The following is a 25478-nucleotide window of genomic DNA, read 5'->3' as shown; positions in this document are numbered from 1 at the left end:
AAATGCAAATCAATGTTCTTTATGTCATTGCTCTTAAGTTGTATGAACAGCTAAGCTGCCCAGCAAAGTTCCAGGTATTTGTCTTTAGAAAAAGAACAGCACGCACCATCACATTTTAAAAGAAATGAAAATTTAATGTAGATTTTTGAACTGTTGAGATAAAATGCAATTCTTTTGCTTTTGCCTTTTTCTTTCTACCACACAGATATACATACTGTAAGAGTAGTTTCAATATAGCATTACTGGTGAAATCAAAGCTACAGAGCAACCAAAGTTATATCTATATTTGTAATTGGGACAAGTTGTTAGTTCATTCTCTACGTTCTTCCACAGGTGAAAAGATAGCCCTGTTAAGCTGCAGTAATCAGTTCAATGGGGTATCCACAAGGCTACCTTACAGTTCGGAACATAGTCTTTTTTGGTGAATTTTGTATCTATTGCTTAACACTTGTGTTTTGCAAAATATTGTATAGCTGAAATGCTCATAAAGCAATTACAATGATTCAGATTTTGGAAAAACTCGGTGTACCTGACATAGAATCAGATATGCAGCTACCACAAATCATTCTGAGTGCACTAATATCAATACTCACTTACTCTCCATAAAGGCCTAAGAATCACAGGTTGTAAGGAGAAAGTTCTCTAAAGATGTGATTCAAAAACCAATGAAGTAATTGAGAGGTTTTCCATTAATTTCAGTGACTTTTAGATCAGACTGCAAATATTTAATGTTAATCTATTTTTAAAAATAAAATACAGGTAACCTTGGAAGCAAGTACAAACAGACCTTTATTTAGAAAAGTATATATCCAAAACATTAAACTTCAAATAAGACTTCAAACGAGAAACAGATTCAGAATCTCTAATAACTTTAAGCAATGGATTCCACAGATTATCACCACTCTAACAGGCTGTGTTTTGCTCTCTCACTATCTCTCTCTTCAGTTTTTATCTTCTCTATGTGCACATAAACATGTGCACTATGCAAAGGATAATAAAATACAACTCAGGGTAATACAATATAAATTGCAATTTACAGTATTTGTATATGCTTCTTTTGCATAAGGCAAGAATGTAAATACCTTTCATTGTTTAGGCTAGATATTATGGTAAACATTTTGTCAGATCTTGGCAGTTGTCTAGAGGTATGATTTCCTTGCAGCCAGTCATATGGTCAGTTTTGGTGCCTACAACTGAGAGTGACAGAGCTGGGGGAGCTAAGACATTGTTTTTACTGCTCCAGTCCCCTAATCATCTTCATAACCCTTTTCTGAACTCTCTCCAAGAGCTCCATGTCTCTCTTGTACAGAGGAGATGAGAACTGGAGACAGTATCCCAGATGCAGCCTCACCAGGGCTGAGTAGAGGGGGAAGATCACCTTACTTGAACTGCTGGCCTGTTGTCATGTCCTTGTCCAGAAGACAGAACTGGTGCCAGGAGAAGCAGCACAAAATCGTTGCTATTTAACAGGTCAAATCTCCAGCTGAAACCATTTGTGACACTGAAGATATCACCATGCTGTAGCAGTGATGACTTCCTTTCCTTCTCTTGAGGCTTTTGTGATAGCCATGCTATATCAATACGGCTTCACTCTCCATTTCAGTCTGTCTGAGCAAAGTAGTAGAAAAGCTTCAACCTAACCTAACACTGCATGGGGATTATCTACCTCCAGTATGGAGAACCTGGCATAAAAGGCATACAACAGGAATCTTACCACCTAACCCTGGGTTTAAAGAAGCCCATTGCTAAAGTTCAGTCTGGTTGTCTTTAGGTGTCTGTGCAGCTATTGGACAGAGATAAGAAGCACCAAAGAAAGGTGATTTTTGTTCTCTAAAGTAGGTGTCTATGACAATGAAATAAATTGCTTTCTGACAATGCCAGTTTCCGTCTACTGAAGATAAAAAAGGGTGTACAGCAAGACTTGGACCTGGACAGCAAGACTTGGACCTGATGTTGGAACTTTAGCATAAAATAAAACAATGCTATACACATTGACCTCATGAATAAAAATCCAGGTCACTAGGTTTTTGAGCAGACAACCCTGACAAAGGTACGAGAACTCTTGTCATTAGATTTCAGATATCCACTTTATTGTTTTGGAGGCCTATTAATTCTCCCTTTTTTCCCTCTTCTGAGAGGAGTTACTTGCAGTAACAAAGCTTGGCAGTTAGTGAAAAATAACTGTTTGTATTTGTAATAAAAATGGTCTTATGACCTTTTTGAAAAGTTAGTTTTATTAATTTTGCAAAACTTTTATAAAGAATGTACAAATTCATTCAAATCCTGACCCAGACACGGACATTTTCTTGGGCAGGAAAAATCACTCCTTCCATTTATGACAAATATGACAACACAGGAAAAAACATTATTTACTTACACATCCAAACATATATGAAGAGAGGAAAATTACTACTAGCATCCAGTTAATAAAATAATTAAAATTATGACTTCATTATAAAAAAATAGTTAACTGAAAACACTTGACAATGTTTTCTAGTCTTTGTCCAGCATAGGAGAAGAAAAAATATGTGTGAAACTGTTATAATAAATGATTTTAAAACAAAATGAGATCTGAATTTTAAAGAGACTCTCTGGTTTTGAATTATTAGAAATCCACGGTCAATTTCAGACATGAAGAAAGAAAATTCAGTTTTGTTGAGGTTAGCAATTGCAAAAGAGGCATGAAAGTCCATCCTTGCCTCAGATTATTATTTATATTATCACTAAATAATGCCTTCTGGTTTGGAGAGTTATTCGTTTGTTGTTGTCACTGTTGTTTTTTAAATTCGTTTATACATTTAATTATTTTGAATTAAAGGTCTATGGAGTTAGCATAGGAAAATGATGCAGTATAAGTTTCTTTAGAAATACTCTGCATTTACCACATAACATATCCAGCTCCGCTGAAGTCAGTGTGGACATTTGGCAACAATTGTGTGTTGCTGTGTAAACAAATTCACATTTTCAAAGGACCTTTACCCTCTAGCTGGAAAGCAGTACAGCTGCTGGCACTTTTCCTCCTTTACATTCTTGTTGGATGATATGGAGCAGAAAGGTTACGTTGCTGACTCAGAAAATGATGTGGGAAGCAGTTCCTAAGAAAAGACACATGACAAATGGTAGGAGAAGATACCACTGATACTGCTGTGGCAGGTCAGAGTAGTCTGTCATACCCAGAGGCTACTGCTAGCTCTTATATTGCCATTGGTAGCTGGAAGTTTGCCCATAAGCTTTTTTTCCCCCTCTATTTCCCATGATCCCTTCCTGGACTTGCCTCTTCCCTACCTGCTGCTCCCCCAGCAGGTTTCTTGTTTTTTACTGAAAACAGAGAAGCTTCCTACCCCAGTAAACTTAGATGTGGGTCCAAAATCCAGCATGTTCCATGTGAATCTTTCCCTGGAAATCTGTGGGTTTGGAAGATCACAATCAGAAGAAGCAGTCCAGAAAAAAAACAAAACCAAAAAACTAGTCTTCTGAACTTCCTTTCTTGGTTTTCTGCTGTGACATGAAAATATGCTTTTTTTTTTTTCTTTCTTTTTTTTTTTTTTTTCCTTGAGCTCCCATGTCTATGTGCTATGATGATGATGAATCCTTCTGTTGTTAAATTAAATGGAAGAATTCAATAAAATTTGGGTGTAGGATGTAACCAGCATTTTGCAGTGTTTAATTGATGCATATCTGCCTTTATTCTCAGGAAGTAGGTGGAATGGTACCAAGTGGCAATGGATCTTTGATGTCCTGTTTGGAAAATTAAGATCATCAGCTCAGCCATAATTTTGTTATGCAATTTTCCAGGTTCCAGATGGCTCTGACTTACTGGTAAAATTATATATAGCTTTTGACAAAATAAGCTATATTCCCAACTGGCTTCTGCTATTGAGCTGTTTTCCTTGATCTAAGCATTGTCTTAGTAAATTGCTGGAATATATATATATATATACTTTTTTTTCTTTGCCAGTGTATGAATGGCATTGATTTCAGTTCTTAACAATATTTTTGATGTGGTTCTTACTACATATCTAAGGCACTGTCACAAAAATATGACAGGATAGTGTTTAAACAGGATAATTACTGCAGGAAAGCCTATCATGATCAAACACTTTGATTGTACTATAATGGAAACATGTTCTGAAATATTTGATTTTTTACCTTGAAATTATTTAATATGTTCTCAAAAGTTTAGTGATTTGTGAAAAGAAAATATGCATATGGAAGTTTTGGTCTCTAAAATATTCTTCCAAAAGTTGTAAAAATGAAGCTTGAATGAGAAATAAATTATTCAAACCCATCTGGGGGCCTGAGTTATACTGTCTGTTTCTTGGCATTAAGTGTCCATTCGTGCTGGAGTGTGTCATAGTTTCTGTAAGAAAGTGTAAAAAAACTGACTGGATGATGTCAGCACAGACAAGGTGGCTCCTGGCAGCAGATATTAAATAATAGCTGGTCTTAAATGCTGTAAAATGCATTTGGCTAACTGACGGAAGGCTGTACTATGTGACCTCTCCGTCTAGGTGCATTAGCCTCAGCCAGCAGAGTCCCTGGCAGAGGGATGTAAGCACGAGCATGGAAACATGTACTTATTTCAGGCAACGGCACAGAGGCAGTTCCTTGCCCACTGCTGGCTCCTCTTTGTTTTTCTCTGGCAGGAAACACCCCCATGAGTGCTGCTTCCTGAATCAGTGAACTTTTTCCTCTGGAAGGAGCAAAGTGTATTAAAATAGGGGTTCCCGAGGTTTTGTTTCTGGAGGGCTATTTGATAGCTGGGAAGATTGTAATAAAAGTTTGCTGCTGTCCAACACCCAGAGGCTTCCCCATTCCCTCTCTCCTTTGCTCCAGACCTCGTGAGGCTGTTTATGAAGGCAGATGCCTGGTCCTTTTGTTCTTCCAGCAGCTGAAATAAATGCTAAAGTTAATATGCTGGAATAATGCCTAGGCCTGCCAATACACTTGGTGCAGACCTTGCTGAAGTTTTTGGGGGTTAATGTACAGGTGTAAAATGATCTGGGGCCTGGAGAAGGCATTGAAGTCTCCCAGGTTGGTCAACACTAGCTTCTGACCACTCAGAGACTCACCAAGGCACTGTCATGAGGATTGCAGATCTCTTTTGGGAATCTCTGTGCTAGAGGGAACCTGCCTTGCACACTCAGCCAGGACTACGGTGATGTCACACCTTTATTCGCTAAAAAAATACACCATTTTTTTTTTTGCCACCATTTTGTGGCTTATGCCACAAATAAAAGAATGTGTTGTAAAACAAGGAAACAAAACTCCACCTGTAAACCAACAGTCAAAACAAACAAAAAACAATCCAAAATCAAAAAGCAACCCCCAGCCCCCCAAACAAAAACAAACCAAACCCAAGAGTGCTGTGCTACCAGGTAGCTGGACCTGCCTTATGAATTTGCTGTTTGTAAGTCCTTCCAGGTATAGTTTGAACTCATTTGACAGGCTTGCTGCTCCTGTAAGATCTGGCTCAACTTCCCTTCAGCTCTGAGAATGGGGATGCCAGCCTCATTTTCTTCTTCTGAAGAGAAAACCAAATACTGATCCATGTTTCAGGTTCTTTGCATTACCACAGTTACACTCGCTTCACCTGGAACCAGGAAGAATTTATACTGTAAGATATTTGACCTCTCTCTTTGGAATTGCTCAAAAGCAATGCCTTTCACATGTCTGAAAAAGAACTAGTTAAAATATCTTATTTCCCTTGTTCTTTAGTATCATACAGTACCTCTGATGGTCTGCATGCTTTTCTGAAGAGCTCCTGTTTGTGTGGATGGTGTTAACTGACTACCCTGTAACACAAGATATGTGACCAAATTGGCCACATTACAGAGGTGAACAAATCTTTATGGAACGGAAAATGTTTTTTACCTTTTCCTCTTAAATGAACTTTTATTGCAGAAGGCTACAATTCAAATGAGCTCAGAGACTGCTAATGACTTCTACTTCCTAATGCTCATCCAAACATCTCCTGCTGCCCTTGCAAATTCATTCATTCCCTCAAATGTCTTCTCTTTCCCCTTTCTCTGGTTAGCGTGGGCTGTGAGACAGTATGTGTTATATAGCCCAGGAGGGATAAGACGGAAGAAGAAGCAGAGGAAAGTGGCCAACCAGGAGATACAAGTACCCTGGCAGGGCCAGTATGTGGCAGACCTTTCTACTAGGCCAGCCAGCAGTCAGGAGACATAAATAGGCTGACTGGCACCAGCTGGGAAGTGGATAGTAAAAAGGTGCACATTGCCTCAACCCTGGTAGGCAGTGGGAACTGTCTTGTGGGCCAGACCTGGCCTGCAGGCTGGCTGTAGTGCCTGCTTTACAATCCAACCCAGAGAATATAATTTTCCTTCTTCTAGAATAATGAAAAAAAAATTCAGTGTCTTAATTTACTGAGCTATTTTGGAATATGAGATACTATTGCTCAGTAAGTTATTTGGATTTGTGTTGCTCCCTTATTTGAATTTTCCAGAGAATGACGTGCATACCATCAGCAAGGCATGCCTTTTCAGCCCTCCATCCTTTTCGTCTTCTTCAGCTCCACAGTGCCTTTTAATCAATTAGCATTTACTATTCCTGCTACCTGGCCTGGAATAACAGCCTCTGCCCCCTTGGGTTTATTCTCTGCTATAATGATCTGACTTAAACCAAGGACTGCATTCTAGAAAAGGGTAGTGGTGAATTTTCCAATTCAAAAATATACACTGTCTTCCTGCCTTACACTTCCTGAGATCAGTTCAGTGCTCCTATGCTACAACCTCCTGTCACCCCCAGTTCCGTTACTTATTCAAGGTTGGCAGTCATGTGGTAGTGAGCCATTTGCCATTAATATTCGTTAATGACCTTCACAGGGCACCATTTTTTACAGTCCCCCTCTAGAGGTGAGGATTTTTCCCAGCTGCTCAGGCAATATAAAAATATGTTATTGAAAATTAACTCAGATTTCATTCTACAGCCCTGGGTCTTAGTTGACATACAGGTGCTCTCTGATTTTCTGCTCTTTATTTTGATTGGCTTCCATAGATTAGTGTCGCTATTTTTCTTATGGTCATATGGAAACCTGTGGCACAGCTTCATCTATGCTGATGCCATAGACTTTTACAGCCAGCAGACCAGTCCACCTTTGCTGTCTGGTCTGATTGTATTGCTGAAAGTTACAGGTTTGTGATTCAATATAGTATTCCAATAACTCTTTGACCTGTGTTAGCAATGAAGTAGGTTTTTTTTTTTTTTTTTGTTCTAGGCTAGCCTGGGCTGTCACGTCCCACACTCATGGATTCTTGTGGCTGGATGCCTGAGATGATTTTCTAAATCTCTGCAAGCTTTTCCAACTTCTCGTTCATATATAGGTATTTTTGTACAAGAGAAAACACAGAGGGAAACTCTAACTTCTCTCTATTCCCAAATTCTTCTGTCTAGCACTTGATGATTGTTCTTTCTAGGGTTACTTCTTAAACTAAGCATTTTTTTCTGGATATTTGGATCAAGGAAATGCCTCCTGGCTAAAGCCTTATGAGACTACCTATGGATGAACTGTACGCATAGAACCAAGAAGCACAGTCATTATGCTACAGGATTTATGACATACTGACCTCATTATTTTGGTAGAGGACAAAAAGTTAGAAGAACCAGTCTTCAACTTCACCAACATCAACCTCAGAACACAAAAAGAACTTCATGAATTGCTTGGGGAGTTGATAAACTAATAGTAATGGATATATTTGGACAGAAATACAGTTGTTAACACATTTCTGTTTTCTGGCAATAAGAGCATGGGGCTGGAGTCAATTTCACTGTATCTGTGTTCAAGAAAAGAACACAAAAGAATCTGATTTTTTGTTGTTGTTAAGCTGGCAGTACACAGGCTCACAGTTTCTGAGTTCTGGAAATCCAGACATTCTTAACTGAAGAATATTAAAGCAAGACAGCTTGAACTCTGCTTTAGACCCAAGAGTGTAAATCTGGAATAAGTTCACTGATTTTGATGAGGATACTTTGGATTTACACCAGTGACTGAGAATAGAACTTGGCTCTGTATCTTATCCTTCTGGAGGTATTGAAAAATGAGATACTAATACAGATGTGCAAGTGATCACAGGAGTATTCTTATACTAGTTCTACACTTAATTTTTAGATGCAGGTTTTAAGAATGTGGAATAACATCCAACTTACAGAGAAGAGTACCTTTGAGCAGCCTGCTAAGGAGAATCTATAAGCAGAGTAACAATCTAATGCTTGCTTGATTCAGATAGCGTTCGTGTATGGGTCTCTTCTCATGAGAGAAGAGTCAGAAAATATTGCCATGTATTTATTATTTTATTTTATTTTATTTTATTTTATTTTATTTTATTTTATTTTATTTTATTTTATTTTATTTTATTTCATTTTATTTCATTTTATTTCATTTTATTTCATTTTATTTGTTGTTGTTCTTTATTGAAGTTTATTAAATATAACATACAAAAGTAGTTTACTACTCAGTACTACTCATTGGACAGAATGAACAGGGCTTTTACTGATTAAACAGAAAAAGTTAAAACAGAAAAAGTAGTTGGAGGAAATGAAGAAGTGTGAATATGCTTTGTTGTAATTCCTTTACAGGCATGTTGGTAGATCAATACAGATACTGACACCATCAGCTTTTGGACTTCAGCATTTTCCGTTCTAGCCCAAACTTGTTATATAGCAAGAAGCTAGTTTGAGATGAAAGCATTACAAACACATAAAGCTGCATAATCCTCCTGTGCTGTTTTGACAAGATCTTCTCTTTTAATATGCATTGGAAATCTTAGTCATAAAGCTAGAATCAGTTCTAGCCTTTAAAAGTTTTTTTTTTTTTTTTTCTTTCTTTTTCCCAGATAATATCCTATATCCTGCTATGGCTTTCATATTATTTACTTGCTATAGAGTAAAGACTTCCTCAGCCACCCTTCTTGGCATGATACATCTAGAGATACCGTGCTTTAAAGTGATACATGAATGGGAAGTTTCTAACAGGCTTCAAAGCCACTAGATTTGTATTGTTTTTCCTATTGTTTGGTAATCACTGAGAGGGAGTGGATCCCTCTGTGACCTGGCTAATTTACATGAAAGCCACAGAGTATTAAAAACAAATGGGAAGATGGAAAAGAAAGCTGCAGTAGAATGTTCAAAGGAGTTTTCAGTCCCATGGACATTCATTGTCACTCGAGTGCCCAGTTGCCTCAGGCTGCATTGGAAGTCCCATCATGAGAGCTGGAAAAAACAAAAACCCTTAAATCTCCAAACTAAAAAAAAAAAAAAAAAAAAAGGCTAGAGTCACAGATGAAATAGAGCATGATTTAGGGCCATGCTGTGCTTTTGCCTCTGACTTTAATTGGGGAAGCATGTTTATATGCTTTGATTTTTATTTTTATTTTTCTAGAGACAGAAAAGAATCAATAAAAGGGTAATCAAAGAGCATATTTTACTCTTTATTCACTTTGATAATCCCTATCCTTAGCTGGAAACTTCTGCCAGTGTACTTCAAATGTCTTAATCACACAATCCCTTAAATACTATGAGGTGATGTTCTTAGTTTAAAGAGTTGATATGAGGAAACCCAAACAATTTTGGTGATGGACGTTCATGAAACACAAAGTATTTCTGGCTTTTCCCCCATTCTGAATGCTTAACAGTTGAAACCAAGTAATTGTGTTCCGATCCATTAAAGCACTTAGTGTTTGCACAATAGTGAATGGACATGAATAGCTTTATGGAATAAATGAAGCCACTTACAAAGTTCAAATAAGTAGGTAGTGCTTACAGATACATTCTAACCTAGTTTGCTCTGAAACAGCAAATAGATTTTTTTTTTTTTTTTTTTGTGTGTTTCTTTCATCCTTCATTTTCCATTATTCTCTGAATGCACAATAAATTAGGTTAACCAACAGAAAGAGGCTGACTTTGCTAACATGGGCTTCTTTTGAGGCAGAGAACCATGTCAGGATGATGTAGAAGTTTCTCAGTACTCCTCATTGGACAGAATGAACAGGGCTTTTACTGAAGTCATTAGAGATAATATATTTAACAATGTCTACTTTCTAATGAAGAGTATGTTCAGTCACACAGATGGCACAGCTGTTTTGTATGATATTTCTTGAAAGTTATTTACATGAAAGGCCATTACTATTCTGGATTGTGTATATACTTGTGGTGGCTTTCCCACAAGTTGGGCAGACTTAATGTCTACAGAACCACCAGCACCGCACAGTTACATTACCATACATAGAATTTCCTGCATGATCTAAGTGTGACATGGGTGAAACCATAAACACAAATGAGGTCAACATACCTGTCTGATTTCTTTGTTCTTCATTTGCTCTGTTCATAGCTGGAAAAGATCCACAGAGTAAATCAAAATATTGCCCAGACATTGGTACTTTGTTTTTATGTTCTTAGCATTTCTGGGGGAGTATATTAAGAATTTTTGCCAGCGATCACTATTTTGTACTAGTGGTAGAGCAAAAATGTTGTTAAGGTTTGAGAAGGGTCTTATCAAACTTCCTCGACCCTTCTGTAATAACAAGACTGAGGGATTTATTGGTCATGTGCCTTTGGTAAAGACATGATTTTATCACTGCTGTGCTGATTGACAACTATATGGTTGTACCCTAAGAAATCTGAGATAATCTAGTAGTAAGAGAATCTTAGGTCTACAAGGGAAAACTGTAATTCATTTTTCCTTGGTAACCTTCAAAACCAAATATTGTTCCTTGTGTTCAGACTATAGCTCAAGTAATTCTAGTGTTTTCTTGCTTATTGGATATGTTTAGTCAATGCTTTTCTTTGGTGTAGATACTAAACATGGAAAATGCATGGGATAGTAGTTAGTGGGGTAATTAGTAGTACTGCTTGCAATACAAGTTGCAGTATGCCAATATTCAATTAAGATCTAATGGAATCAGAGTATGATCACCAATAAAAATTGTCATGATTGTTAACTGATAATTCATCAGTTTGAGAGAGGAAAACATCAGGAAAAAAAGAGCATATATTCTATTTGCACTTAAAGTGCTGCTTCTCAACATGTAAGAACTCCTAGTCCTCCTCCAAAATTCTTCTCCAGTTAAATTCTTCAGTACCATTAGCCAGACAGAGTTCACATGAAACTAGAATAGCAGCTTTTACTCCATATTCTGAAGGAATAAAATGGGATACAGTAAGGATAGAATGAATACCTTCTTTCCTTTTCAGAGGTTCCACAGGTACAAAATACTATTGGCAAGCTAATATTAAGGAGAAAAACACAAATCATACCAAATCCTTTTGTGTAGAAAATGACATCCAAGAAGAGAAGACTGAGTTTAGACATGGCAAACTTGCTTCCTTAGAAGACTGTCTTGCTAGCTACTTTTAATTTTAAAAGATTTATAACAATCTTCATATAAAGCGTTTTGGAAAATCAGTAAAGAAAAAGCAGTGACATTAAAAAGACTGCAAAAAGCAAGTAATTAGATATACTTAATTAATTTTGCTATCGATTTCCCAAGCATTTTTAATTGTCTAGGGAGACAGACAATAAAAACAGAATCTACAGGATTATGCAAATGGTCTGTCAATTAATAAATCTTCAAGAATGTATCTATTGCTATAGATAAGGTTATGTCAGTTCTGACATACAGTGTCTGTACAGTGTTTTTGGCATCTCAAACACACAACAAAAGTGCTTTTAATATCTTATTGCTGAAAAACATTATTAATGTGAAAATCCAAATTTGTTATCTTTTTAGACTGCACAGCTGACTTCAGTCAGGGTTTTGAAATCCCTGGGTTGTCATGCGATGCTTTGAATGTCCTGGGATGGTGGAAAAAGCAGTGTGACCAAATCTTTGCCCTCTTTCAAATAAGTCTTTCAGGCTCAGTTCTGCCATTACATCAACAAAGCCTACGCTGACAGTCATGACCAGGCTAGTAGGAGGCTGTTCTTCTTTCTTCTCATCTTTACTGGTCCATTTGTAGGCTATTATTTCATCTCTCTCTTCCTCTCTTCTGTCTCCCAAACAGTCATGACAAAACAAAGAAGAGAAACAATCTTTGTAATGCATGTAACTACGAAGGCTAGTTGGACTTTTAACCTCTCCACCCTCATTTATTTGTGTTTTTACTTGGTAAGTCCTTCTCAGCAGGAGCTGTCTCCTTCCCAAGTTTGTACAAGATGCAACCCTGGAGGGAGCGTTTGGGAATGGCTGCCATCAACCCTAAAATAACAAGTGCTGAGTTTGATCCAGAATGGTGTATTTCCAGATTATATGTGCAGTATATTCTAAGTTTCCAAATTTACTGCAGTTAGCAGAGTGAAAGGGAAAATCTTTCCACCTCTTCCTTATACAACTAAACAAACATTTCTCAATGGCTTTTATTAGAACTAGTAGGTAAATTCACCAGCTCTCAATACAATGCAACAAAATTAAACTATGCTAAAACTTCCAGTCTTTATCTTAATTTACATTTCTAAATTAATTTGAGAAGCCCCTTAATCACTGGTGGTCTGAACAGTTTTCTGACATCTAGCTTATTCTTGAAGATTTTCAGATGAGTACACAAAAATCTTAACAGTTTTGCAGTTTTATTTGAATATAGCCATATACAAAAACTATTATGAAATTTAGACTGATAAAGATAGCATAATTTTTATCATTGTAGTGGGTTTATATAGTAAGGTTTTGGTTGCAGGGGGCTGCAGGGGCAGCCTCTGTGAGAAGAATCCAGAAGCTGCCCCATGTTAGATAAGGGCCAGTTTCATCCAGCTCAGAAAAGGACCTGCCACTGGCGAGAGCCAAGCCAATAAGAAATGTCATTTACACCTCTGTGAGAGCAGATTTAAGAAAGGGGAAAAAAACGGCTGTGTGACAGAAGCTAGGAGAGTGAGGAGTGAGAACCAACCCTGCAGACCCCAAGGCCAGTGCAGAAAGAAGGGCAGGAGGTGCTCCAGGCACAGAGCAAAAGTTCCCCTGTGGCCTGTGGAGAGGCCTCTGGTGGAGCAGGCTGTCCCCCTGCAGCCCACGGGTCCCACATGGAGCAGATCTCCATGCTGCAGTCCGTGGAGGAGCCCCTGGTAGAGCAGGTGGATGTGTCCTGGAGGAGGCTGCAGCCCATGGAGAGCCCCTGCAGGAAGGGACCCATGCTGGAACAGTTTGCTCCTGGGGGATGGACCCTGTGGTATGGAGCTGTGTGGGAGCAGTTCTTGAAGAGCTGCTGCCTGTGGGAAGCCCGCACAGGATCAGTTCTGGAAGGACAGCATCCTGTGGGAGTGGGAGGGACCCCACATGGAGCAGGGGCAGAGAGTGACTGTGAAAGAGCGGTGGAGATGAAGCATCAGGGACTGACCAAAGCCTCCATTCCCGGTTCCCCTGTGCCACTTGGGGGAGAAAGTGGAAGAGGGTGGGTGGGAGGGAGGTGGTTTTATTTTGTTTTCTTTTTTTCTTACTTCTCTAGCTTGTTAGTAATAGGTAATAAATTTCTCTAATCTCCTATTGCTGAGTCTGTTTTGCCTGTGATGATAATCTTTGAGTGATCTCCCTGTCCTCATCTTAACCCTTGAGCCCTTTTCATCGTAGTTTCCCCCCCTTTCCATTTGAGGACAGGGAGTGAGAGAGTGGTTGTGGTGGAGCTCATCTGCCCATCAGAGTAACAACACCAAAATAATCTTCTTTATTTTTTTCTGCAGCTTGCATATTCTTCCCTTTCAAGCTTTCTGATTACCCCAATGATTTTGTTGTTACTGTATCCACTCATGAAAAGCAATTGTAACCAGAAAGCAAAGCTACCTAACACGTTACCCAAGATTTACCATGGTAAATGGTGTGGTGGTGTGAGCTACAATCTCTTTCTCACCAAGAAAGTGAAGTTTCTCCCATAACTTGCAGGCAGATGCAGGAGGTCTTGCAAAGGTAGCCACTTACAGTATGAGACTCAGTCTGGAATGTCAAAGATAAGTGTTCACGACTCAACTGCTGCCTACGGTGCAGCCTGGGACCTTATGGTCTGTGTTCTTCAACTCTGCCTCCTGCCGTGCCTGTTTTTTCCAGCTTGATCTCTTGCCTGTGGTGCTCCCTGTTTCAGTTGCCGTTCTGTTATTTGGCTGCAATCGACAGGGTTTATGACTGTCTTATATGAGCCCTGAGAGACAGCCTTGCTGGTGTGAATAATTCTCTCTCTAAGTCTCCTAATTACTGCTAATATTTGTTTTGTTTTCATAACAGCTCAGAGCCAGATTTTCCATGAGGAGACTGCTAATGGTGCTACATACCCTGAGGAGTTCATGTGCATGCTTTCCTGCTGTGTCAACATTTTGCTTCATTCTTGGTAAACAGATCTTTTCTAGGACAAGAGTGGCCTGAAAGATGACACGTAGCATGCTGATGCTCATCTGGGTTTCAGGAAAATGCACAACCAGTTGAAATCATTCCATATCTGTGACTGCTGGTGGTATCAGGTTCCTCTTGTGTAAGCATCCAAAGCCAAGCTGCTTCAAGGTACAGGCCAGATCATGGCTGTGCTTCTTAATTTCCTATCCAGCATTTAGCTCCCCACATTTTCCTCATGGATTTCTCCAAACTGCCAGTCTGACCATGTGATCCAGTGTGCAGCCAGCTGGCTGGAGTACAGTCAGAACCTGGTCAATATTTGGAATGAAGTATAGCATGCTGCCTGATTTCAGCTGAAATAATGGAATATACTTAAATGCATACTAGTTTTGAAGACATTGTTCAGCTAGTCATTTGCCAGACTGGTTATCAATACCCCTTGCCTATCTATCAAACAAATTAAAGTGCTTCTATGAAAGCAAATCAGAAAAAAAGGTAATGCTCCAACCCTGCTCATTTTCTCTGCAAAACTGTCTCAGGCATCTTGCCTGAGGCCCAAATCCTAAGATTACTGCCTCTCTCGAATAATTTTCTCAATAGAAACAGCAAAAGAAGTAAAAAAAAAAAAGTTTCCATCTAAACATAAGGAAGCACTTCTTTACTGTGTGTGTGATGGAGCACTGGCACAGATTTCCCTAGAGAGGTTGTGGTCTCTGTCCTTGGAAATGTTCAAAAGCCACCTGGACAGGATTCTGGGCAAGCAGCTCTAAATGGCCTTGCTTGAACAGGGGGTTGGACCAGATGACTTCCAGAAGGCCGTTCCAACATCAACCATTCTGTGATTCTGTGAGAAGGTAGGGAGAGAGGATACTATTATGAAGTGACTGAAGGATAGCATGTATTTCCACAAAGATGTATCTCCAGTGATTTAGAAAGGCCTAGGCCCTCAATGTCCCTCCAATTTTCTGTCTGATCTTTTGAGCTGTACTGCAAAGAAACCAGAACAGGAAGATGCACTGACAACTGCCCTCTGTGACTTGAACATTTTGGGCAACAACAGCCTTATGCTACAGGGAAAAACAGAAGCAAGGAAAAGGAAAAAAAAAATATAAAGGATGTCTCACTTTTCCTGCCTGATTTCTTTTCATTCTTTTAAGAATTAGCAGAAGTACACTTTCATTTCCATTCTACTTTGCTGCTCTTGCTAAGCTTTCACTTAGTAAATCTCAGCTTTGTGAGTATTATGTTTTCAGTGTTTCCCATTCATTTGTACAGGAAGCTGCAACCAAGCAAGATGGTATTACAAAAACACAACAGTATATCAATAAACTTGGAAGAATGCTGAAATAGCATTTCTAACATTACGTTAGAAAGTTCTACTTAAATCAATACTAATTTCTGTAGAAAAAATAATATTCTGTCTACGTCAACCAATAAGTCTAACAAAAAAGTACTGATTGTGCATGTTAGACATGTAATGATCCTAGGGTATAAATAATAATGGAACAGCTACGAGGACTTTAAGTATCCTGGACAACATGCAATAAAGCACTGCATAATCTGCCAATGAACAGCTATATTTGGCATGAATATACATCTCACCTGCTGTTCCACTCTGGTATTTATGAACATGTGCCTGTGCTTCACTGGGTCCTGGAAAGCAAGGGTTTAGCCCCTTTGTGTGTGACAAACCACACTACCTTAACTATGTGCATTTCAGAGGGATTTTACTTTGTAATTTTAGTCAGTGGTTTTGGACTGATGGACCATAGAGATTAGAGATTGGAACATATTAGGAGCTTTTTTTTTTTTTTTCTTTCTTTTTTTTTTTTTTTGTTTTTGTTTTTGTTTTTGTTTTTGTTTGTTTGTTTGAGTTTCATCTAAAAGGAATACAGCTTTTGCCCTGATACCACCATACCACCTCACAGTATGATCCCAAGCATGAAACGGGACATGACCAAAGACCAATGCAGCAGTAGGGTGCTGTAAATTCATGAGAAATTCGTGAGACCATACAAAAGGTTGCACTCCACCATGGGATATAACAGGTTGATTCCAAGGAAGGCTTCACTGCTTGGACATTATAGAAACCCTGAACACCAGATCCAGATCCAGTAAAAAAAAAAAAAAAAAAAAAAAAAAGCAGGTAGTTTACATGACTTTGCACAGTAGATAACAGAATATGACAAATCTTTTTTATTGCACGTATCCTGGCACAAAAGATACACCTAGGGTAGATTACAGCAGCATTCATTCTATATAATAATTTTGTAGTTAATAAAATTAATTGCATATTTTAAAGTTCTTCTACATATGCAAATGAAAAAAATCTTAACTCCCTTAACATTTTAGACAGGAGCTTGAAGAAAGATTGGAATAATAAAAAAAAATTGTCTTTCAAATCATGAAAAAGGCAGTGTCTTAGGTATTACGTGTTTCCTTAAATATATCCAGATTATGCTATTAAATTACCTCATCACTTTTATATTCGTAAGTGTGGGATTTATTTACTTATAAGAATGAATACAAACAATAAGGCTGTCACACATCTGAGAAGCATAGTGAAGAATAAAAGTGGGATGAATGTCTTTTACTAAATACTCTAATTCATGACTCAGGCCTAATTCATGCCAGGATGTTGTTATAATTAATACTAAAGAAAATAAGATTACAGTGATAACACAACATCTCTTACCAATGAGTACCTATCACACACATGAAAGCAGTTAAGCTGTCTACTCTGCCAGCTAAAAAACACCTCAGCTTAATCTTTCACTATTATTTTGAAAACCTTCTTTGAAGTTTGATCTGAAACAGCTCATCCCATGAACAAGTCTCAGATTTCCCCACTGTCCCCCTACCCCCCCGTAATTCAATTAGTAGAATAACAAACCATTATATCATACCCGTGGTTAATACTTGATTTTGCCTGAAACCTATGCTCAGAAGATCTCTTCTGTCATAAATCCTTTGTTGATATGCATCTGCGTTGCTTGAAGTAACAAGTTTCTCTATTACAGCAACACAGAAGAATTAGAAATGATTTTTTTTTTGGTCAAGAAATATCAATTCATTGAAAATATGTTGCTCATCAGGAATGAACAAGAAAATAAATGAAAGCAGTAAGATTTTACGGTTTTATGGCTTTATTTAGTCAATATTTATTTTTTAGTACTGAACTGGATCTCAGTGGTCTAGTATACCTCCACTGACCATTGGCTGTGAAATACCTGTATGCACAGATGATGGAAGTGCAAAGGCTGGGGGAAAAGTCAGAAAAGCAAAAAGAAAAGAAAATAAAACTATTTGCTTTGCTTTTCACTTGAGGCAGTCAGTAATCATCAGATGATTCCTAAAGTACCAAAAGAGTTCATAAATGATGTGTATGTGTGCCTCTGTGGCTCTTTTTGCATGTTGTTTTGTCCTAAATCCTTGGTAATCATTTTCCATTCTTGTGAAAGGACATATCTCCAAATTTTCTAATGTAATTTCAGACTTTTTAAATTTCTACTAACCACTGTCCATGAACAATGGAAACACAGTTGCATTTTGTTTGTTTGTTTGTTTGTTTGTTTGTTTTTAGTGGTCTGAAAACTAGAGATTTCACAGGCCTCACAGGCCTATCTTGTGTAATTTTATAGCCATCTTATTCATCAATTTAGCAATAAACCCTAAAGAAGTGGGATCATAAAAAACACAGTTTCTGCAAAATCTGTCATGAAAAGTATACTTGAAATATATGAGTCAAAATGCCCTGTCAAACAGTGCACTTTCAATTTTTTTTTTCCTCTACCATCAAATCCTTGAATGTATACATTGTGACTAAGGGAGTATCTTTAACCAGATGCAGTTTGCTGTTGGGATGCCATGAGAAATGAGTGCCTTTGGGCACTCATTTTCATTTCCTCATTAGGAAATGAGCAGGAACGTGAATATGTAAGTGGCACTCAGTAGAGTTACACACCTTTCTTGATTACATTTTTAAAGTGGGATGTCACCTTTTGCAAAAGGTAATACCATAAACGTTCTAAAGTTTTCTGCTTAGGTGTAGCAGTGACAGATATCTCATACATGTAAATACATACGGCAAACTAGCAGAATAGATCACATTAGAAGATGCAGGGAGTCATTACTTTTTATGAATATTTGATATTTTTTTCCAAAAAAACCCCTATGGTTTCTTGCAAAGCAGGTGCACACACATACATGTTCCCACCCCAGTGACTAAACCTACTACATTCCCAGCAAAAATGTTGGTTTTACATATGGTTTTGGTTATTAATTTAAGTTCACATTGTCATTTGCATATAAATAAAGGCCAACCAAATGCTAATCATCCTTAAAGTTGGTAAACTGGGGATGAACTTTATGACCGACAAGCTTTTTCCAAAATGTTATTTCGCCAAATAAACATGTATAAAAATAACACTATTGTTCAAACTACTTAGTAAATGTATTAAGATTTTCAGTTTCTAAAAGTGTAGATGGGTGTATGTGTGTTAAATGTAAAACACATTTTGAAATTGTAGTATTGAATGTTCTTACATTGTTTTTGTCTCTTGTGATTTATAGCCCTGGTGCTGGTATGTATTTGTAGCCTTGTCAGTTAGCCATGCATTTCAATACGGTAGTTTTTTAATTCCATGAACTTGCTAAGGACTTTGTAACCTTTATATGTGACTTAACATCAACATAAGTGTAAATCGAGAGCAGCATCTTGGCCCACCAGTATGTATTTCAGATGTATTGTATTAAACCCAATAGTAGGCAAAACCAATTCTTCTTAGGTGAAATCCAGAAGAAACTATGTTAAAACCAAGTCACCAGAAAAATAAACTGGTTAAAAAGTAGCAGTGGAAAACTGAATTGTGAGAGATGCACTTCCTATAGTGTTCCTGTCTATGAGTTCATGCAAATGATTCAGAATAGCATTTCCTCACATATACTCCTTTTTCTGTCGCCAAAATTTTTGGAAGAAATCGTTTCAAACCACTTAAAGACTTGTATTTTCCACCCTCCCCCTAAAAATAATCCTTTTTCACATTAATGTTCTATTTAAACATGACATGGTCTGTCATAACTCAAACTGCCATCTAGTTTTCCTATGATTTGTCTTAAGCTGCTGTGATTTTTTTTTCTTGGAAGCATAGCTTCATGGATGAGGCTAATTGCAAATAATAAGAAAATCATGGGAGAAAAATGCAATAGCTAGTTTTAAAAAAGGCGAAAAACAACAGTCCCCTAACCTGAACAGAAAATTTTAATTAAGGTATTTGTTCCAAGAACAAGAATAGACCAAACAAATAACCCTGATTACACATGGAAAACATTCAGACTCATGTGATCATTGTAAACTAATAATTTTAAATCATTTTAGCAATTTGCACTCTTTTCTGAACTACATCTGATATCTGACCATTCCAGTAACTCCCAGTTCACAGCTTCTTTGCTACACTTTATTGAACTGCAAAGATCCTGTGCATTCCTGTGCACTGTTTCTTTCATTTCCTTATATATGGCTGAATTGGCTCCCTTAGCCCTGTATTTCTTTCTAGGTACAGTTGTTCCCCACCTCCCCACCCTTCCCAAACTTTCCAGCTCACACTAAGGACATTAGAATAGAGTTGCTTGCCAGAATATAGTTGAATTTTCAGTTCTTGAGATGTTTGTTTGTCACATCCTGAAATTTAGTTGTTCATTGTCATCCAAACTTCTGGTTTAAGCACATTGAGGACAGGGTACTCAGGGTGCTCAGGGTGTTTTATACACCAGAGGTAAGTTTTAAAATTAAAATATATAGGCCTTGAGTGGATACCTATCTGTTTTCGAAGGATGGTGGGCAACCTGAAGGTGCACTCATAGATGTCACACCTCTGGTAGTGTTTAAGATCAAGGAGTTATAATTTATTTCTTTTCCCTGTGTATGCCTGAAGCCAAGTTCTGGATGGATACCAGGTTATTTGCCTGTTCTTTTGAACTCAGGCACAATAACAGTGGCAATAACTAAGACAGGATCTGATAATAGGGTTTCTGAATATGGGTCTTGCACAACACGCTATTATTTTTTCTATAAATTCTTTAACAAAAGAGATTGGTTGGGAGTACCCATATCTCAGAAGAATATGAAGCATTCTCCACCCATACAACTGCAATATTGCTACTGGTGTTGTGGAAGGATTGTATAACTCAAAGCATGTATAGTGCAACAACCTTTTTTGAATCTTTTAAATTTATTTTTTAATAAGATTTGTATCCTAGCAAAGTGTAATGTTGGGTTTGAAATAAGAGATGAGAAAGCTAACCCAGCTTTTAAGTTATATTAGCAATAAGAGTTCAGGCATGTGGGAACTGAACTCAGCTTGCTAACTTCACTTGTAAAACCCCTGTAATATTGACTTAGCTGCTGTTTTAGCCAAGGTATGTTAAAAAGGTTTGCTTGTTTGTTTTTCTGATTTTGTTAAGCAGAGTGAATATATCCTGCACCTGGAGAAGAAATAGATAAGAAACAGGGAAAGAGCTAAAGAAGAAGAGACAGAACTACAAACCCAGAAAGTTCAAGGTTATGTTGCTATAGAGTAACTATGGAAATAACATCTTACCATTTTATTGGATTTGATAAATTGCATCTTATTGCACACTGATATTTCCCCCCCCCCCCCCCCCTTGTTAATGATGTTAAGAAAAAATAAAAAGAATAGGTAAATAAATAGAAATAAAAAGTATACTGTTTTCTGTAAAAGGAAACTGTCACAGCAGGGATAGATGTGGGAGGGAGCAGATGGTAGAAATTAAGAGACTTATGAAGTAAAAGTTGTAGATATGGCTGGATTAGTAAGTATGCTTGGTACCAAAGTTAAGTTAGAAATCCATTTACTCTAGAGTCTTTCTATAGCCAGTAAAAAACAAACAAACAAAATTTCCAGAGTAATTAAAATATTTGGTGAATGAGAAAAGGCTCACCTGAAGTGACACATTGATATATTAGCTCTACATACATGAAAACCCCAGAAACCTTGAAAGACAGGAAAGTTGTGGTTTTGTTTTGACTATTTAGTGAAAAAAGGGTGAAAAGGGTGAATGTGACCTCACTATCTGGAATACCTGTCATCAGCAGAACTCTAAAAACAGATAAACACAGTTCTGTAAAAACTGCTTGCATTTAGCTGCAGAAGCAAGAATAAATTACAGACAACCTGATAATATAATAAAGTATCATCAATTAGGAAATGAATAACAAATGAATTACAGAAAATTGCGGACACTAAGAAAATGTAAGGTAATGGTCAGTGCTCACAAATGAGTGAGTTCACAGCATATGGTTTTTGGATTTCATGTGGTAGGTGTTTGGGCTGTTATGTGTTGCAGTTTTGACAGAAATATACCCATGTCTTTCTTTCCATGTTGTCCAAATAACGACTGAACAGTAGTATTAATATTTTCTAGCATCAGATGTCCTGTGTAGTCAGTGAATAGAAAAAGGGTCTTTGAATGTGTTACTCCTCTGAAGTACAGCTGTCTCCAAATAAGAATAATATAAATATTTTTTTCTATTAAACTATTAGGAGTTCAGAAACCATTTTACAGGTAGAGGTGTACATTTTGTAGGATGGATCCCACCCTGAGGGATGAATCTCCTTCCAGTTTATAACTTTGGAATTGGTAGGAAAAGTAGACTTCAGGAACACTTAGCTGGAATCAGGGACTCTGGAGTGATCTGTAATATCTTGGGTTTCCTTGGGGAGAATAAGGCGGATGATTCCAGGAGAAATATCCATCAAAGAGACAAAAATGGTAATTTCCCTTAGATACCCCACTTGAATAAGAGAAAGTCAGAACTTAGTCTGTACAGAGTTTGCTGCCATTAAAATCTTAAGAACTATTCAGGAGATGCCTCTACCTATTCATACGGAAACTTTTTGAGTTGACATGAAACTTTGTGATTGACATCACTGTATGATAAAACTCCCCCAAAACCCTGGAAAGAAAAAGTATTTTATAATTATGGAGGAAGTGACAATCTCTAGAAGAGGTAAAAAAGAAGACTTCGGAGCCAGTTTCAAGATTTTAAAGGACTAACTGATGATTTTTGAATTTTGGGAGTTGTTAAGGTTGCATGAGTTAATTAATCTTTTTTTTTTTTTTTTTTTTTTTTTTTAATAATAATAATTATTATTATTATATATTTTATTTTCTGTCTTCTGTGGTAGAATATGTATGGAGGCTTGCAAGTATCCTGGATACTGAAGAATTTAATCAGCTGTTTCTCCATATTTTAAAGGGAACCTGATGCAGAATATTTATTTAGTGGTGCCCAGAAGCAGATGAAATAATGCTGCTGTGTTGGTATTCTCATGTCGATTTTCTGTATTTCTTTATCTGCTTCTTTTTGATATAGAGAAATAGGCCAATGTGCTCACGGGTACTTACGTCTGTAGTGTTACCTTTTTTATATGTCAAAAAAAAAAAAAGGCAACAATACGATATACTATGAATTATCCATAAAGGTCTCAACAAGGCAGATCAGGAGAGATTAGGCTGTGTTGGGAGTCACCTGTCAGAAATTTGTTCTGTTCTTCTTTATAAATTATCAGTATATTTCTATTTGCTTATCAGCTGGTTTATCTGTGTAACATCTACTGGCAGTTTAAACCTTGTTTCTGTTGTGCAGGCATGTATCTGTATCTCATACTGCTTCAATTGATTCAGTATAAACTGAAAACTCGAAGAGTTGGGTAAAACTCTTCTTCCTCTACAGCTAGTACTTGTCTACCAGAGATGAGTAGGATTGAGAGAGCAGCTGTTTGTATCATTCTGAACAAATACTGAAGTGCAAGGCCCAGCAAAGGACATCATCTGCAATTCTGGTACTAGACATAGAAAAATACCATATGAACATTATTTTGGAAAAACTTTTCCTGAAAGCTAAAAAGAGACGAACTTATTGATGCTTAACTTGTCCTACAGAAATATTAAGCTAGGTTACCAGTAGCACAAATGACAATAGAAGTCTTACAGAATGATCGAATATAGTACAAAAAGCAGAGAATGATGCTTTGCCATGAAGACAAAATATTCTTCCTTTTGAGTGTGCTGGCAGAATACGGTGTTGAGGTAAAGATATCAGTAGTAAGGAAGTGACCAAAATGGTAGATTGATTGAAATAGCAGAATAACTCATTTTTTCCAACCCTGCATAAAGCAGGGTTAATGATAAAGTGCAGACTTTTTGTATGGAAGACTCAAGTCTAGACGTGCATGTTAGTATGGAGAAATAATTTATTTTCTTTTATTCTGTGAAGAATGAAAACTATTATGTAAGGTGTTTCAAAACTTATAATTGAATGATTGAATGGAACGAAGCTTTCAGCCTTCATGTATTAAGTTAATTCCTTTTGTGGTATTTCCGGAACGGGAAAAGCAAGTGTTTCAACTTCCATCTGGACTCAGTTCTGAAATACATCAAAGACATTGACTGGGCCTTGATGTAGATGGATTTAATGGAAAAGAAGTTTCATAATCATACGAATATTCTTTGTCAGAGCAAAAGATTCGCAGTCTAATATACCTTATATATCTTATAGTAAAACTGATATCTGATTTACTAAGACTCATTCTATAATATATTAAAACATTGGCTAATAGATGGAGAGTTCCTGATTTATGCATTGGTGGATATACATAAAAGTTTTGGTCAATGAAAATTTTGAAATAAGTTTACATTATAGGAAACAGCCCATGATAATGACTAAAAGAGTATATCTTTGGGGGTTACTGTTTTTAGCTTCATCTTGGAAAGGCTGTTAAGAGTTCCAAAAGAGGAAAGAAAGTCCCATAGAAAGATTATTTTAGAAATGTCTAAATTAAATTATTTTTGATTTTCTTCACACCATTTTCCTACACAGGCATTCACAATGATAAAAAGAGAGAGTTCAGCTTACATCTTTATATACAGCTTTAATATCAGTCAAGGAAAAGCTTCTAATGAAAGTTAAAACATCTGGAAAAAACAGCAACAACAACAAAAAAAAACAAAAACTAACAAACAAACAAAAAAATCAACCCAAAAGATTTACTTTTATCAAACACCTGTGTGCATCCTCACAACATTTATTTACTATGGCCTCATGGTAATTTTGGTACAGGATGATTATTCTTTTTGTTAATCACTGAAAGTAAACAGATGATGTGGAATGCCCCTCTCTCTCTAATCAACATGTTAGAGACATTCTCTAAGAGAATGCATGGCTACAAACAGGTCCAATAAGTCCATGGTACAACAGTGGAATAATTAAATTGTCTCATATTGCCATTAAAATATTTTCTTAACTTGCTTTTCCAGCTGGCTTAGATTCTGTGTCTTAGTTCCGTTGAAATCAGATTCATCTTGACCCTGAATGCATTGATGAGTTCCTGGCCCTTTTGTTATTACAAATGGTTGTTTTTTAGAGGAAAAACAGTGGCAAAAAGAGACATTACAGAAATATTATCTTAACTGTGGCAGACCATGGGAAATTCACATTTGGATGAAACTTTAACCTTTTGCTTTCACTGCAAGGTGGGAGCATTTCAATTCTACCGACTTTTGCTATTTTCACATTTCTTTAAAAAGCCCCTCTGTGGTCTGTAATAAATTCTTTGGGTCTCTAAAAATAGCCATGTGGACTATGTGTGCTGTTTTTCTTAGTATTTCATCAAGTTCATTATTAACACTGGATATATCAAAGCAAACTGCAACAGCTGTAGAGACATTTTTGTATACTGACAGGTTAATTTGTGAATTATACTTTTTAACTAACCTCATTAAAATTTGACCTTTTGAAATAAAAGCATATCTATGCTTTTTTCAAAGTTTTAAAAGATTTTTTTCTCCCCCAGCATTCTTGAAATGATGCAAATGTGGTGTGAAATAGCATAGGCCAAAAGAATCTTGAAGGGCAGAAAAAACGTTTAAGAGATTTACAAGCTTGAAAACTACAGCCATAGTGGTTCTCCATGTACAAGAGAGTTCCTGTGAATCAGAAGCAAACACAGAAGGATGCCTAGATGGTGGTCAGGGGCTTGAAAACATGGTTCAGCCCACAGGAGAGAAGACCAGTGGATCTGAAATCCTGTACTCCCTAAAGTAGAGAGATGGCAGGGCCAGACTCTCCGCAGA

This window comes from Netta rufina (genome assembly GCF_964035555.1).
Source record: "Netta rufina genome assembly, chromosome: 3".
NCBI classification, from domain to species: domain Eukaryota; kingdom Metazoa; phylum Chordata; class Aves; order Anseriformes; family Anatidae; genus Netta; species Netta rufina.
Note: the sequence above shows the minus strand (reverse complement) of the source record.